Here is a 14643-nt window from a genome sequence, read left to right as displayed (position 1 = left end):
TAGATCCATTTTTGTTGCTCAGTAATATTCCATTTGATGGATATAATGTAATTTGTTTAATCAGTCACGTGTTGTTGGACATTTAGGTGATTTTAACTTTTGGATAATTATGAATAAAATTTCTGTGGACACTTATATACATGTCTTTGTGCAGCCACATGTGTTTATATTTCTGGAATAAATGTCTAGATGTGGAATTCCTGGGTAATATGTTAAATGCATGTTTAAATTTATAAGAAATTGCCTAGCGGTTTTCCAAAGTGATTGTACTATTTTATATTACCACCAGCCATGTATGAGAGTTTCAATAGATTCCTTAGGATTTTTTTTTTTATATAATCACAATATTTATGTGCAAAGGAAGTTTTACTGCTTCCTTTCCAATATGTGTATCTTTAATTTCTTTTTCTTGCCTTATCACACTTGCCAGGTAAAATGCTGATAGAAGTAATGAGAACAATGTCTTTACCTTATTATGGATTTTAGGGGCAAAGCATTCAGTCATTTGCCATCAACTGTGGTTTTAGCTATAAATTTGCATGGGTACATTTGAACAGGTCTAGGACATTCCTTTCTATGCCTAGTTCACTGGAGATTTCATTTTCATTTTTTTTTTTTAATCATAAATGGGTATTGAATGTTTTTCAACTGCTTTTTCTGCAAGTATTGAGATGATTGTATGGCTTTTCTTTTTTTTTTTTTTTTGTTAATATAGTGAATGACATTGATTGCATTTTCCAATGTTAAACCAACTGTGCATTGCTGAGATAAAACTTACTTGGACATGATGCATTAGCTATTTTATATAATACTGGATTTGATTCACTAATTTTTTTTTAAGGATTTTTACATCTAATTTTATGAGGGATATAGGCTTATAGTTTTCTTGTAAACTCTTTTTCTGGTTTCAATATTTGAGTAATACTGGCCTCATTAAAACAATTGGGAAGCTTTTTCCCTTCCTTTAGTTTCTCAAAAATTTTGTGTAAAATTGGTATTATCTTTAACATACATGTTTGCTAGAATTCAGCAATAAAACCATCTGGGCTTGGAGGTTCTTTTTGGAGAATTTTTTTCTTTTTAATTAGAGAAGTTTTAGGTTTACAGAAAAATCATGTAGAAAATACAGAATTCCTATATACAAACCCCTCATACACTCGGTTTTCCCTATTTTTTTTTTTTTTTTACATTTTGCATCAGTGTAGTAACTTTGTTAAAATTGACAAAGCAAAGTTATTAAAATTATGCTGCTAATGATAATGCATACTTTACATTAGAGTTCTCTGTTTATGTTGTACTGTCCTGTGGTTTTATACCAATATTTTATTCTAGTAACATATAAACAGCCTAAAATTTCCCCTTTTGATCACATTCACATATATAATTCAGTGCTGTTAATTATATTCACAGTGTTTTGCTACCATTACCACCATCCACTACCAAAACTTTCCATCACCCAAAACAGAAATCCTATATCAATTAAACATCAACTTCCCATTCCCTGTTTTCTTTTATCTGACTTTATGAATTTGCTTGTTCTACTAATTTCATATCAGTGAGAACGTACACTATTTGTCCTTTCGTGTCTGGCTTATTTCACTCAACATGATGTTCTGAGAGTTCATCCATGTTGTTGGATGTATCAGAACTTCACTCCTTTTTAAGGCCGAATAATATTTTATTATATGTGTATACCACAATTTGTTTATCCATTCATTGGTTAAGGGACACTTGGGTTACTTGTATCTTTTGGCAATTTTGAATAATGTCCTCCAATATTGTTCTTTTTCAAGATGGTTTTGTCTATCAGGAGCTATTGCCCTTCCATATGAATTTGATAATTGGGGTTTCCATTTATGCACAGAAGGCTGTTGGAATTTTGATTGGGATTATGTTGAATTTGTAAGTCATTTTGGGTGGTTTTGACATCTTGACAGTATTTAGTCTTCTAATCGATTCCCAAGGAATGTCCAAAAGCCACTGTTGGGCTGAATGATGGGCAGTCATGACTTGGTCCATATGTGGGTGTCCAACAGCAACATGGCATGTACTTCATGAGGTAGGCAAGGCAGAGGGTGGTTAATTGGCTCATGCTGGCAGTTAGTGCAGCAGTGCGCAGCCCGGCCTCATCTCCACACTCTGGATGGGGTCAGAAATGGGCCAAGGGCATTGTAGAGCTGGTGCCTCAGCCACAGGCAACTGCACATGTTGGATGTCCTTCAAGAAAGTGTTTACCACTTCCACTGAGATGTTGATGTCCATGGTGATCTGGTTGTTGGACAGAGCCTGTTTTTTGGTGGCCACATCATTGCTGATTTACAAGCTGGTGGTGATTTGGGGAGGCCGTGGACAGAGGACTTCAGGAAATGAACTGGGAGAGGATTCAGTGTTTCTGTCATCAAGGTGGCAGGTCAGTGGTCCCTTGGAGTAGGTTTGGGGCCCACTCCTGTGAGTGGGTACACGGGCTCGTTCAGGGAGTAGCTGTGCAGCTCATGTCGTGAGGGTCTCGGCATCCGTTTACAGTTCAGCTATTTGTGTCTGTGTATTTAAACAATGTTTCTTGTAGGCAACTTATAGTAGGGTCTTTTTTTTTTTTTTTTAAGACAGCCTGACAGTTTCATTCTAGTTGGAATGTTTTTGTCATTTGTATTTAATCTAATTACTAGTGTAGTGAGTTTGTCATGTTTTTATTTATCTTTTTCTCATCTCTGTTCTCTGTTCCATTTGTTTCTTTTCCTGCCTTTTTATGGGATAATTGAATATTTTTTAATATTTCATTTTATTTCCACTTTTTTCCACTTTTGAATTATTAGCTTTTACTCTTAAAAATTTTTATTGCTTATTCCAGATGTGTATCTTTAACACATCACTATGTAACTTCCAATAATGACCTCACATAAGTTAACCATAAAATAGTATATTTAAATATACTCTCTTATGTTTGTTCTATTATCATGCATTTTTACACATCATAATTATTTTTGTTAGAGTTGGTTATCTTTTAAGAACAGTAAAAAGTGAGGAATATTATCTGTTTAACCACAGAAGTAACATTTCCAGCACTGTTTCATTTTTTAGTATATTTCCAAATTTGTCTGTTTTTATTTTTATTCTACCTGAAAAACTTCTTTTAATATATATCTTTTCTGTATGTTTTCTGGTGACTAATTCATTAATCTTTTTTTCTTTAACAAAAAATTTTATCTTCACTTTTTCATTTCTTTTTTCTCAGTTTTGTTAAAAAAATCAGAACATCATTCATGTATAACATTCACTCTTTTAAAGTATACAGTTTAGTAGTTTTCAGTATCTTCACAAAGTTGTACGTTCATCACTACTGTCTATTTTCAGGATATTTTTTTCATCCCAAAAAGAAAGCCCGTACCTATTAGCAGTCATTCCCCATTCTCCTTCTGATTAGCCCCTTGTCCCATAATTTCCTCTCTGTCTCTGTGGATTTGCCTGTTCTGGTCATTTCATATAAATGGGATTATACAGTGCATTGCTGTTTATGTTTTCTTTCTTTCACTTAGTGTAATGTTCTTAAGGACCATCCATGTTGTAATATAAATCTGTATTTCATTCTTTTTTTGGCTGAATAATATTCCTTTATATATGAATATACCACATTTTGTTTATCTGTTTGTCAGTTGATGGACATTTGAATTATTTCCATTTTTTTTGGCTATTATGAATAATGCTGCTATGAACACTTGCGAAAAGTTTTTGAGTGAACATAATGGATTTTATTTCTCTTGAGTATATATTAGGAGGGGAATTGCTGGTTCAGTGTTGAATGTATGTTTAACTTACAGAATAACTGCCAGACTGCATTATTTTATATCCCCACCATCAATGTATGAGGATTTCAATTTCTTCACATCCTTCCCAATTCTTTTTATCATCCACATTTTAATTACCATTTTATTTGGTGTGAAATATTTCATTTTGTTTTGATTTGCATTTTCCAAATGACTGAAAACAGTGAGCCATCTTTTCGTGTGCTTTTTGGCCATTTGTGTGTCTTGTTTGGAGAACTGCCTGTTTAAATGCTTTGTCATTTTGTGATTGGTTTATTTGTCTTTTGATTGTTAAGCTTTAAGAATTCTTAATAATTCTGGATACTAGCATCTTATCAGGTATATGATTTGCAGATATTTTTTCCCCATTCTTTGGCTTCTCATTTCATTTTCTCAATAGTTTTTTTTTTTTTTTTAATTATAAAAGTTTTTGGTTTCAATGACCTCTAATTTCTCTCTTTTGTCTTTCCTTGCTTGTTTTTTTTTTTTTTTTGATGTCATATCTAAGAAACGGATGCCTAATCCAAGATCATGAAGATTTATTTCTGTTTTCTTTTAAGAGTTGTATAGTTTAGTTTTAGTTCATATATTTATGTCTTTGGTCCATTTTTTGTTAATTTTTGCATATGGTATAAGCTAGGAGTCCAACTTCATTCTTTTGCTTGTGGATATCCATTTGTTTCTGCACTGTTTGTTGAAAAGGATATTTTTTCCCATTGAATTTTCTTGACACCTGTGCCAGTTTGAATATATTGTGTCCCCCAAATGCCATTATCTTTGAGGTAATCTTGTGTGGGCAGACGTTATCAGTGTTGATTAGATTGTAATTCTTTGAGTGTTTCTTTGGAATGCGCCCCACCCAGCTGTGGGTGTTGACTCTGATTGGATAATTTCCATGGAGGTGTTGCTCTGCCCGTTTGGGGTGGGTCTAAGTTGATCAGTGGAGCCATATAAATGAGCTGACATAACAGAAGGAACTCAGTGCAGCTGAGAGTGAACTTTTGAAGAGGAGCTACAGCCAAGAGGGACATTTTGAAGAAAGCACAGGAGCTGCAGATGAGAGACATTTTGAAGATGGCCAGTGAAAGCAGACTCTTGCTCCGGAGAAGCTAAGAGAGTACAAATATCCCAAGTGCAACTAAGAGTGACATTTTTGAGGAACTGCAGCCTAGGGAGGAACATCCTAGGAGAAAGCCATTTTAAAACCAGAACTTTGGAGCAGATGCCAGCACGTACCTTCCCATCTAACAGAGGTTTTCCTGGACACCATTGGCCATCCTCCAGTGAAGGTACCCGATTGCTGATGTGTTACCTTGGATACTTTATGGCCTTAAGATTGTAACTGTGTGACCAAATAAACCCCCTTTTATAAAAGCCAATCCATCTCTGGTGTTTTGCATTCCGGCAGCATTAGCAAACTAGAACAATACCTCTGTTGAAAATCAATTGACTGTAGATGTATGGGTTTGTCTCTAGACTCTCAATTCGAATCCATTGTTCTATATTTCTATCCTTATACCATTACCACACAGTCTTGATTGCAGTAGTTTTGAGTAAGTTTTGAAATTGGGAAGTAAGAGTCCTCCAACTTTATTTTCTTTTTTAAGATTATTTTGGCTGTACTGGATTCCTTGTATTTCCATTTGAATTTTAGGATCATCTTGTCAATATCTGCAAATATTGCTAGCTGGGCTTTTGATAGTGTTTGTGTTGAATCCATAGAACATTTTGGAGTTGTAGCCATCTTAATGGCTTAATATTAGTATATTAATAATAAGTCTTTCAATCCATTACATTGGAATGTCTTTCCATTTTATAACATTTTCTGTAATTTATTTTGAGTAATTTTATAGTTTTTGTTGTATAAGACCTGTACTTCTCTTTCTTAAACTTATTATTAACTATTTTATTCTTTTATGCTATTATAAATGGAATTGTTTTCTTGATTTTAGATTGTTGATTGTTGGCGTATAGAAATGCAAGTGATTTTTGTATATTGATCTCACATCCTGCTACCATGCTGAGCTCCTTGATCCAGTTGTTCTTTAGTAGATTCCCTTTGATTGTCTGTCTATAAGATCATGTCATCTGCAAGTAGAGTTTTACTTCTTTTCTACTCTGGATGCCTTTTATTTCTTTTTCTTGCTTCATTATCCTAGTTAGATTCTCCAATACAAGATTGAATAAAAATGGCAAGATTGAACGTTCTTGTCTTGATCCTAGGAGGAAGGCTTGCAATCTGTCATTATTATGTCTGATGTTAGTTGTGGATTTTTCATAGATTACTGTTCCTGGTTTCCTAATGCTGCTGTTATGCAAAATACCAGAAGTAGATTGGCTTTTATAAAGGGGATTTATTAGATTACAAATTTACAGTTCTAAGGCCATAAAAGTGTCCAAACTAAGGTATCAACAAGAGGATCCCTTCACTGAAGAAAGGCCAGTGGTGTCCGGAACATCTCTGTCAGCTGGGAAGGCACGTGGCTGATGTTTGCTGGTCCTTTGCTCCCGGGTTGTGTTTCAAAATGGTTTTCTCCAAAATGTCTCTGGGCTTCTGTCTACTTAGCTTCTCTCAGTTCTCTGCTTGGTTCTCCCAGGACGTTTCTTCCTAAGCATCTGCGAGTCCTTTTTTAGCTTCTCCAGGGCAAACTCTGGGCTTCAACTCTTAGCTTAGTGTCTCCAAATGCCCTTCTGTCTGCATCTTTCAGCATCTCCAAGTGTCTGGGTCTGTGTCTGCTCTAACTTCTCCTGGGGACAAACTCTGGAATACATATCTTAGCTTTCCAAAATGTCTCTCTCAGCTTCTCTGAGCTCCTTCTCTCCATGAGCTCTCTTGAAGGACTCTAGTGATCCAATTAAGACCTACCCTGACTGAGCAGGGTCCCCTCTCCATGGAACTATTCAATCAAAGGTCTCACCCACTGTTGGGTGGGTCACATATCCATGGAAACATTCAATCAAAAGGTTCCACTCAACAAGATTGGATTAAAAGATCGTGGCTCTTCTGGGGTCCATAACGATTTCAAACCAGCACAATTACCTTTATCAATTTGAGTGAGTTCTCTTCTATTACTAGTTTGTTGAGTTCTAATTCATCAAGGAATACTGTTAGATTTTGTCAACTGCTTCTCTATATTTACATTCACTTTTGAATGACAATAGCAGTGTGTAGAAATCTATATCAACAGCTTTTTTGATGTTTTCTTTCCTCATTTGATAAATGTTCATCTGTTATATTTTGGCTTGCATAGTTTTTCATGACAAATTTCAGTTATTCTTTTTTTTTCCTTCTGTATATAATATGCTATTTTTTCTCTGCGTTTAAGATTTTCTATTTTTTTCTGTATGTACATGAAGTACAGATCTTGTACATAATTTGATACTGATTCTGTTTATTTTGCTCAGGGGTCCCTTTCCCTTTGAACTTCGTGGATCTGTGGCTTTATAATTTTCATAAAATTTGGACATTTTTCATTTTTGTTTTTTTCAAATATTTTTTCTCTTCCCCATCCCATTTTTCTGAGAATTCAGTTACATGTATGATAAACTGCTTTATATTTTTCATATGTCACCAAGCCTTCTTCATTATTTGTAACCCTTTTGTCCTGTGTGTTTCATTTTTGCTAGTGTCTACTGCTGTCTTCTGGTTCACTGGCATTTTCTTCTGTAATAGCAAATATTCTTTTAATCTCATCTGGTATATTTTTCATTAAAGATATTGTAATTTTCAACTCTTAAAGTTCCTTTTGATTCTTTTTTCGTATCTTCACATTTCTATTCCCTTTATCTCCAAGTTTTCATTTAAATTCTTGAAGAGAAATATATTATGTATGTAATAGCTTTTTAAATGTCTTTTCTAATTCCATAGTCATTTTTAAGTCCATTTTCATCAACTTATTTTTTTCCTTTTTATTGGTCAAATTTTCCTGCTTTTTACTTGTCTAATAATTTTTTATCTATTTATGGACAATTTGGATATTACATTGTTGAGAGTCTGAATTTTGTTTTATTCCTCTAAAGAGTGTTGGAATTGGTTCAGGCTAGTAATTAAATTATTTACAGAGCAGATTGCTCCTTTCAAGACTTTTTTTTAAAAACTGTTTTAGGATGTGTCTAGACTAGCCTTTACTATATGACTTATTTAGCCTCATAAATAAGTCACAGCCCTTTTAGGGCCTTCTGAATGCTCCACATCTTCAATTACATCTCTCTACTTGGCTGGTGGAAATGTGAGTGATTTCTAACCCTGGGTGAGCTCTGGGAATCGTTTGGGTTCAGCTCCTCTGTTGCTAGTCTTTCCTTGGCAGTTTTTTGTTTTTGGCCAGGCCTTGATATTTTCACCCTACTCATGCACGGATTGATTTTCAGGCAACTACCTAAGAGGGTTCCTAGGTATATTTCTGGAGCCCTTTCTCTGGATAGCGTTCGTGTCACTTGAACTTTTCCCTGTGTGGTCTCACCTCCCTGGCTCCTCTGAACTCTCTTCTCTCTCCTCATGTCAGCAAGTCTGCCCTGTGCTGTTTGGGTCCCGCTCGCCACTGCATGGCTTAGAATTTGCAACTAGGCCGAAATCTCAGATTACCATAAAGCTTACATCATTTGTTTATTTTTTCTGAGATCACAGTCCTGTACTATCTATTGCCAAATCTTGGAAAACAGTATTTTTATATATTTTTCAGTTTCCTATTTGTTTTGTTTGGGAAGTATGTTTTATGGGCAGACACGAACATTGCTTAGTGTCATTTTGACTGTTATAAATTTTGTTGTCTTTTTTGGAAATATATAATTATGTTGGTTGGTTGTTTATGAAATGTCACATTATTCCCCAAATTTTCAAGTGGCTACAGAAAATTTTTTGATAGCTGAAGAAATTAGAATAATGGAAAATATAAATCTAAGGATGTTGATACTATGCATTGCAAGATATAAACCGTAAATTTGCCTCTGAATTGTCTAGCATCCAAAGTAAAGCACCAAATGTGTTCATATTTTACAGTATGATAAAAGAAAGCAGTTGATCAAGAGAATGCTGGAGATTTTCCTGATATGGAAATCCAAGAAAAATTTCTACTGTCTGTCTTCATAAAGTAATACTGTGTGACATGGTGGACGACAAATTCTTCAATATTTGTAGAGTTAATATTGTTTCCTTTGATTTCTTTTTATATCTCATTCTTGGGTGGTCTTTATTAGGTCTATCTTGTGGCATAATGCTTCATTTTATATGTGTAATTTATTTTCTTCCAAACACATTTAAATACTTACATTGACATTTAATACTTACTATGTACCAGGGGCTATGCTGAGTCCTTTCCAAGTATTAAGTAATTGTAGTCACCTTTAAGCAATGTTCACGTCTGCCCATAAAACATACGTGGTTCTGAAGGATCACTCTGGTTTTAATCCAGGTACACAATAGAGACCAACTGAGTGGAATAGATGAGCTGCGTATCCTTCAGGCAATATTCCATGAAAAGGACTTATCATAACTGAACTTTTTGTAACACTCGGCCATGCTGGAGTTCGATTTAATGTTCTTTCCCAGGACCCTGAAGTAGTTATATTCTTTATTCCCAATCAAAGGGTCTGTTGGGTTTCATGATCAACGTGGTGGATAGTATTTGAATGGCAGTGCATGTTTTAAACATTGTTTTATGTTCAATTTCATTTGAGCTTCACGACGAGGACGGGGGAGATAGGGAGGGTGGGATATTCAGTAGTTTGGTGCCCTGTGCACCCTGCATTGGCTCTGGACTACGGCAGCTAGTACCTCTTCTGCCTGGGCTGTTCCTTCCCTCCTGGCTGCTTGGTGAACTTATCTTCATGTGACGCTCAGGGTATGTGTCACCTCTTTCAGCTGTTCATTCATAATGTTCCCGGACTTCGGGATTAGTGATGGGACCGTTCTCTCTCTCTGTTCATTGATTGGAAGAGAGAAATACATGTAATTGGATTAGAGAAATACATGTAAACCTGTCAATTTCCTGTGTGCTAAGATCACAGTAAGCTCATGGAATTGCTGGAGAATAAAGGAGTAAGGGTTATCCAACCTGAGTTGAACTTTAAAAATTAACTGGATTTTAAGTTCTGCTGCTCACTAGCTCTGTGATATTGGGTAATTTACTTTATTTTCTCAAGCCTGTTTCCTTATTCATAAAATGGTGATAATCCGTATCTTGCAGGTGTGTTTTGAGAATTAAATAAGAGTGGCCTGTCCCATAAATCTTCATTTCTCCTCTAGTAACAGAAGGCTTGCGACAGCTGCCCGTGTCCCCTCCTCGATGGTGCTGGCCGTCCTCCTCTCCTAGGCCTCTTTCTGGAGCGCAGCGTCCAGGGACTCGGAAGTCAGTTCTTCCCGGGCTCCCTGCTCAGCTCCTGTCTAGCCGAGTGACCTTGGGCTGATCACGTTCGTCTTTCTGCCACAGTGCTCTCGTCCGTACAGTGAAGCTAACCCTGCCTTCCTCCCGGGATGTTGTTCCTTCCTGCCCAACTCCTGCCCCCCAGCACACAGGGTCCCTTCTTGACCTGTATCTTCATGTGTCCTAATACCCCTCTCTGCCATGTGACACTTCAGCGTTTATCTTGGACGTCCCTAGGCTTGTTTCTTTTACTGGACTCTGAGCGCCGCTAGGGTGGCACTGTGCCTTTTTGCACTCAGTGTGGTCCCCGGCACATAGCAGATGGTCATCCAGGGCCAGCGAGGGAGTGACCGGTGGCTGAGTGAGAGCTGCTGTGAGCAGGTTGTGTGTGAACAGAGAGCGGGTTGTGCAGCCGGGTAGCTCGTGTTCTGGTCCGGGTGGGCAGCCTCGGCCGTCACTGCGCTCGCTGAGCCCCCTCACCAGAGCAGGGCCCTCCTGGTGGGGCGCTGTGGGCACTCGAGTCCATGGGTGTCCATCAGTCCATGGGGTCCAGTAGCACATGCGGGCACCTAGCAGGTGTTTGATGAGAGGGAGCCACTGAAGACCTTTCATTTTAGCTTCAGTGATTGGTTGTGAAAGTAAGGACTGCAAAATATTCTCAGAAGGGAAAGTCTTATGTCAGCTTAGTGCTTCTTGTTACATTTCAGTGGAAAAAAAAGCTTGAACATCAAGGGATTTTTTCCCCCCTTACCAGCCCACTATGTGGTTTTATTAAAATATTCTAATTTTCCTGAGCTGAGGAGGCTTTTTATTTCAGTCAAGGAGAAAATGGCAGGAATAGACTCCATAATTTTACAAAACCTTTTCTAAGTTTGATTTTATAAATTAGATATTTTTCTTCATAATTATATCTTTTCCTTGCTACTCTACAGAGTAAAGAAACAGCCAATTCCAAGACAATAGAAACACAGACTTGCTTCTTTGTTACATGGTTCTTGATGGTAATCTCCTCCTTGTATTTTTTGTTCCTGCCCCAGATGATTTCTGCTGCAGCACTCTCTGGAAGTGACTTTAAGGTTTACCTTAAAAAAACAAAACAAAAACCAAAAAAACAGCCTAACATTTGTTGTTACTCCCCAGAATTTGGCTTTTCAAGGCCATCATTGAGAGCCTGTTTATTTTTCTTTGAATCCTGTGCCTTCAATTTGAGGAAGACACTGCACATGTGTGGGCTTGTGGGTTGGCCTCATTCGTTTATTTATTAGTTCATTCATTCATTCATCCATTCATTCCCTCAGTGTTTACTAAACCTGGTCTCAGAAATGACCCAGGAAGTATTTAAACAGATGATTGAAAGCATAGTTCAAGCAAATGAAAAGTTAATTCGGGTGGTAAATCTGCAGGAACTTGGTGCAGGTCATTTGGATTAAGACCATCTCTAAGGAGGTCTTACTCGGGTTTCCACATGTGGGACTCCCACCTGCCTCTGGTGACAAGGGGAATTTCAAGAAGGGTAAAGCTTGTTCACAAGAAATGAGATCCTCTTGAGATGGTGGGGAAGTGCTTTGGGCTAAGGTGAGTGGGAAAGGGATTTGGGATTTTGCTGAGGCCAAAACATTACCCTTGAGTCATAAAAAAAGTTTGTATTTCATTAAGCACTTTTCAAGTGAGGTGGTAATGGAAGTCTTTCTGGAGACGGTGCAGCTTTATCTGGGCTGTGCAGGAGAAGCAAGATTTAAATTGTGAAGAGGATAAGTGAAGGCATTTCTGGTGGCACAAAAGTTTCTGGGCACCGTGCACATGAAGGCATGGAAGGCAGCTTGGGGGCTGGCAGGGGGCAAGGTGGGAGGGCTGAGGTGGAGCATCGACCTTTTAAAATGGATGAGGGTGCAGACTGAGGAAGCAGTTTATTTAATGAGTGCTTACTTGTTCTGCTGCTGCATTTTCTCATTTATTCCTCAGCCAGGTCTGATGAGATAGGTATTGATCGTTATCCCCATTTAACATCTGAGAAACTGAGGCAGAGAATGGTGACATAAGGTGCCCAAGACGAGTTGGACTGGCCTCCACGCCTGCTCCTTCCACTCGGCCATCCTGCCTTGCAGGTCCTTGGAACTCGGTCCTCTGACCTTCCCAAAGGAGCAGCACTCGCCTCTGTATGATACGAGAACATACTGGCCATTTTCTTTATTATCTAGAAATTTGGTAATCATGGCTGCCTCTCTGTTGGAGAAGAGAAGTGGGTCAGCAAAAGTAGTAACTGAAGACTAAACCCTGCATCTTGCCAGGACGGTTGCTCAAATATGCCCTTGGGGCCTGGGTGAGAAGGGAGGAAGGCACGCGTCCCCTTGTAGCCTTTTGACTCTCGGCTTCAGGTGCTTGTGCCGGGAGAGGGTGCTGGGGCCCATGTCCGCGTGTGGCTCCAGGCCCCCGGCGGGGGCCTGGCGGGTGCTGGACTGCTGCTCCGGCTCACAGCCCTCCTGTCCTCTGCCTGCCTCTGCCTTCCACCCTCACTTCTGTCTTTCTGGAAAATGCTTCCATGGTGGTCATCAGTGGCCACTGTTGCCAATGCAGCGGTCATTTCCTCAGACCTCACTTCACACGACTTCCCTGCAGCTGCGGTGCCACCACTGACCCGCCTCCTCAGGGGCTGTCCTCCCAGGGTTTCCCTGACCACGTTCTTCCAGAACCCTCTGGCTGCTGCATTTCATATTCTGCCTGCCTGTCCTCTTCTGTTCCCTGCCCTCTAAGTATCTGTGTTCCTCAGAGTCAAGGAAACTTCTTGCTCTGGGCACAGCTCTGAGGTCACCTGGCTCCAGACAGCATGAGGCAGGGGCCTGGGTGATGAAGTCCTGCTGTCCTGCTGGGCTCTCTAAACCTAGGCGGCAACGTTGACTTCAGTGTCCCATGGTTACACACCTGAGACACGTCTGCCGTCACACCTGCCGCCTCCCCTGCCTGAATCACCGCACCTTGTCTTCTCCAGGCCCCGCTGCCCAAGCCAGAAACCCAAGAGTCTTTCTGGATTCTGCTCCTCCATATTCACCCCTGTCTGCCCCACCCCCACCCAGTCACCGAATTTGGCCAACTCTGCCTTCATGATCACTCAAAACCGTGTTTTACCCGACTAGATCCCTACTGCCTCTGCCTTTGTTTAGGATTTCATTGGCTCTGGGGTTTTTTTCAGATAAGGTTTAGAGAGCCCAGCAGGACAGCGAGACTTTTTGTCACCCGGGTCTCTGCCTTGCTCCCCAGCCTCATGGGTACGGTCACATACAGTCTCTGTTGCATACTCATTGTTGTTTTGTTTTTGTTATTGTTTTGTTTTACAACCTTTTGAAAATGTGAAGCCCATTCTTAGCTTTCAGGCCATACACAAACAGGTGTGGGTGAGAGTTGGCCCACGGGCCACTGTTTTAGGACATGACCGTGGAGGTTGAGCCGTTCCAGTTGAGGGTGACGCTGTTTGGGCTTGCTTGTTGCTGTCGTTACCTTTGGTGGCCCGTAGGCTCCACATTTGTCTAGTGGAGCGTTGTCCTCAATGAGGGGTGGGAGGGAAGGAAGTAGGGGCTCCGAGGTGCCGGAGGGTTGTTCCAGTGTACCCTCACCTCAACTCTCTCCGCAGCTCGGCTCCCCCCGAGTGGTGCTTCTGCCTTGGTGTTTGCTCAGCTGGTGGCAGGAGCAGGTGAGGCCCCCGCTCACCCTCACCCAGCCTCCGGCTTAGGGGGGCTCTGTGTGCATGAGTCTGGCCTGTGGGCTTTCTCGGCACTTCTACCCCTTGCCCCCTGGCTGCCAGCCTCTGCCTGGTATCTGCGGTGGGTGTTGGGTGGGAGGGGTTTCCTGCCCCTGTCCCAGATGGACTACTGGCATATGGACACCCCCAGTGGCACTGGCATGGGGTGTCCTCACCTTCCTCCAGCAGCTTCTGCCCTTCTTCCAACAAGAGTGGGGCTTGGGTTTGCTGCCTCTTCCCCAGCAGCTGAAGATTTTGCTTCACAGGAGGGAAGGGTCTGGAAGGGGTGGGTGGGACAGAGGGTGTTGAAGTGGGGAGTGGAAGTGGTCTGGACCGGGGTGGCCTGGGATTTCGGTGACCCCCTTCTCCCTGCCTGAGCCACCGCGGGAGGCTCTCTCCGCCCCGCTTTCCTCCTGCCGGTCCTGCGAGCACCCGGCAGAGGTCTGTGGAGGAGACCCCGGGCGCCAGGGCGAGCCCCTCAGCTGGTGGCCACGGGTTCTTCCAACACCGGAAACCTTTGGCAGTTGCTCCGGTTTCCGCCGACTCCCTCCCGCGGCCCGTGCGGTGCGGCCTCTCAGCAGCCCCCGCCCGTCTCCCCGAGAAGGCCCTGCCCGCCCGGGAGTCCAGGCTGCGAGTGTCCTCGTCTCTCGGGGGCTCAGGGAAGCGTCACGAGCCCGGAGCTTGCTGCCGTTACGCACTGTGAGCGCCGGAGCAGCAGCTACATCCTGGGTGGGAGCTCGGCCCCTCCGGC

At 40.9% G+C, this 14643-nt stretch overlaps 1 protein-coding gene across 1 annotated transcript in view; it reads left to right on the top strand.

Annotated features, from left to right (window-relative positions):
* The window catches only part of TRAPPC9 (trafficking protein particle complex 9), a 743379-nt gene that overhangs the window by 465358 nt on the left and 263378 nt on the right, over positions 1-14643 (top strand). The window lies entirely within an intron of this gene.

Source organism: Choloepus didactylus, chromosome 14 (genome assembly GCF_015220235.1).
Source record: "Choloepus didactylus isolate mChoDid1 chromosome 14, mChoDid1.pri, whole genome shotgun sequence".
NCBI lineage: Eukaryota > Metazoa > Chordata > Mammalia > Pilosa > Megalonychidae > Choloepus > Choloepus didactylus.
This window is presented reverse-complemented; position numbering and strand designations above follow the sequence as displayed.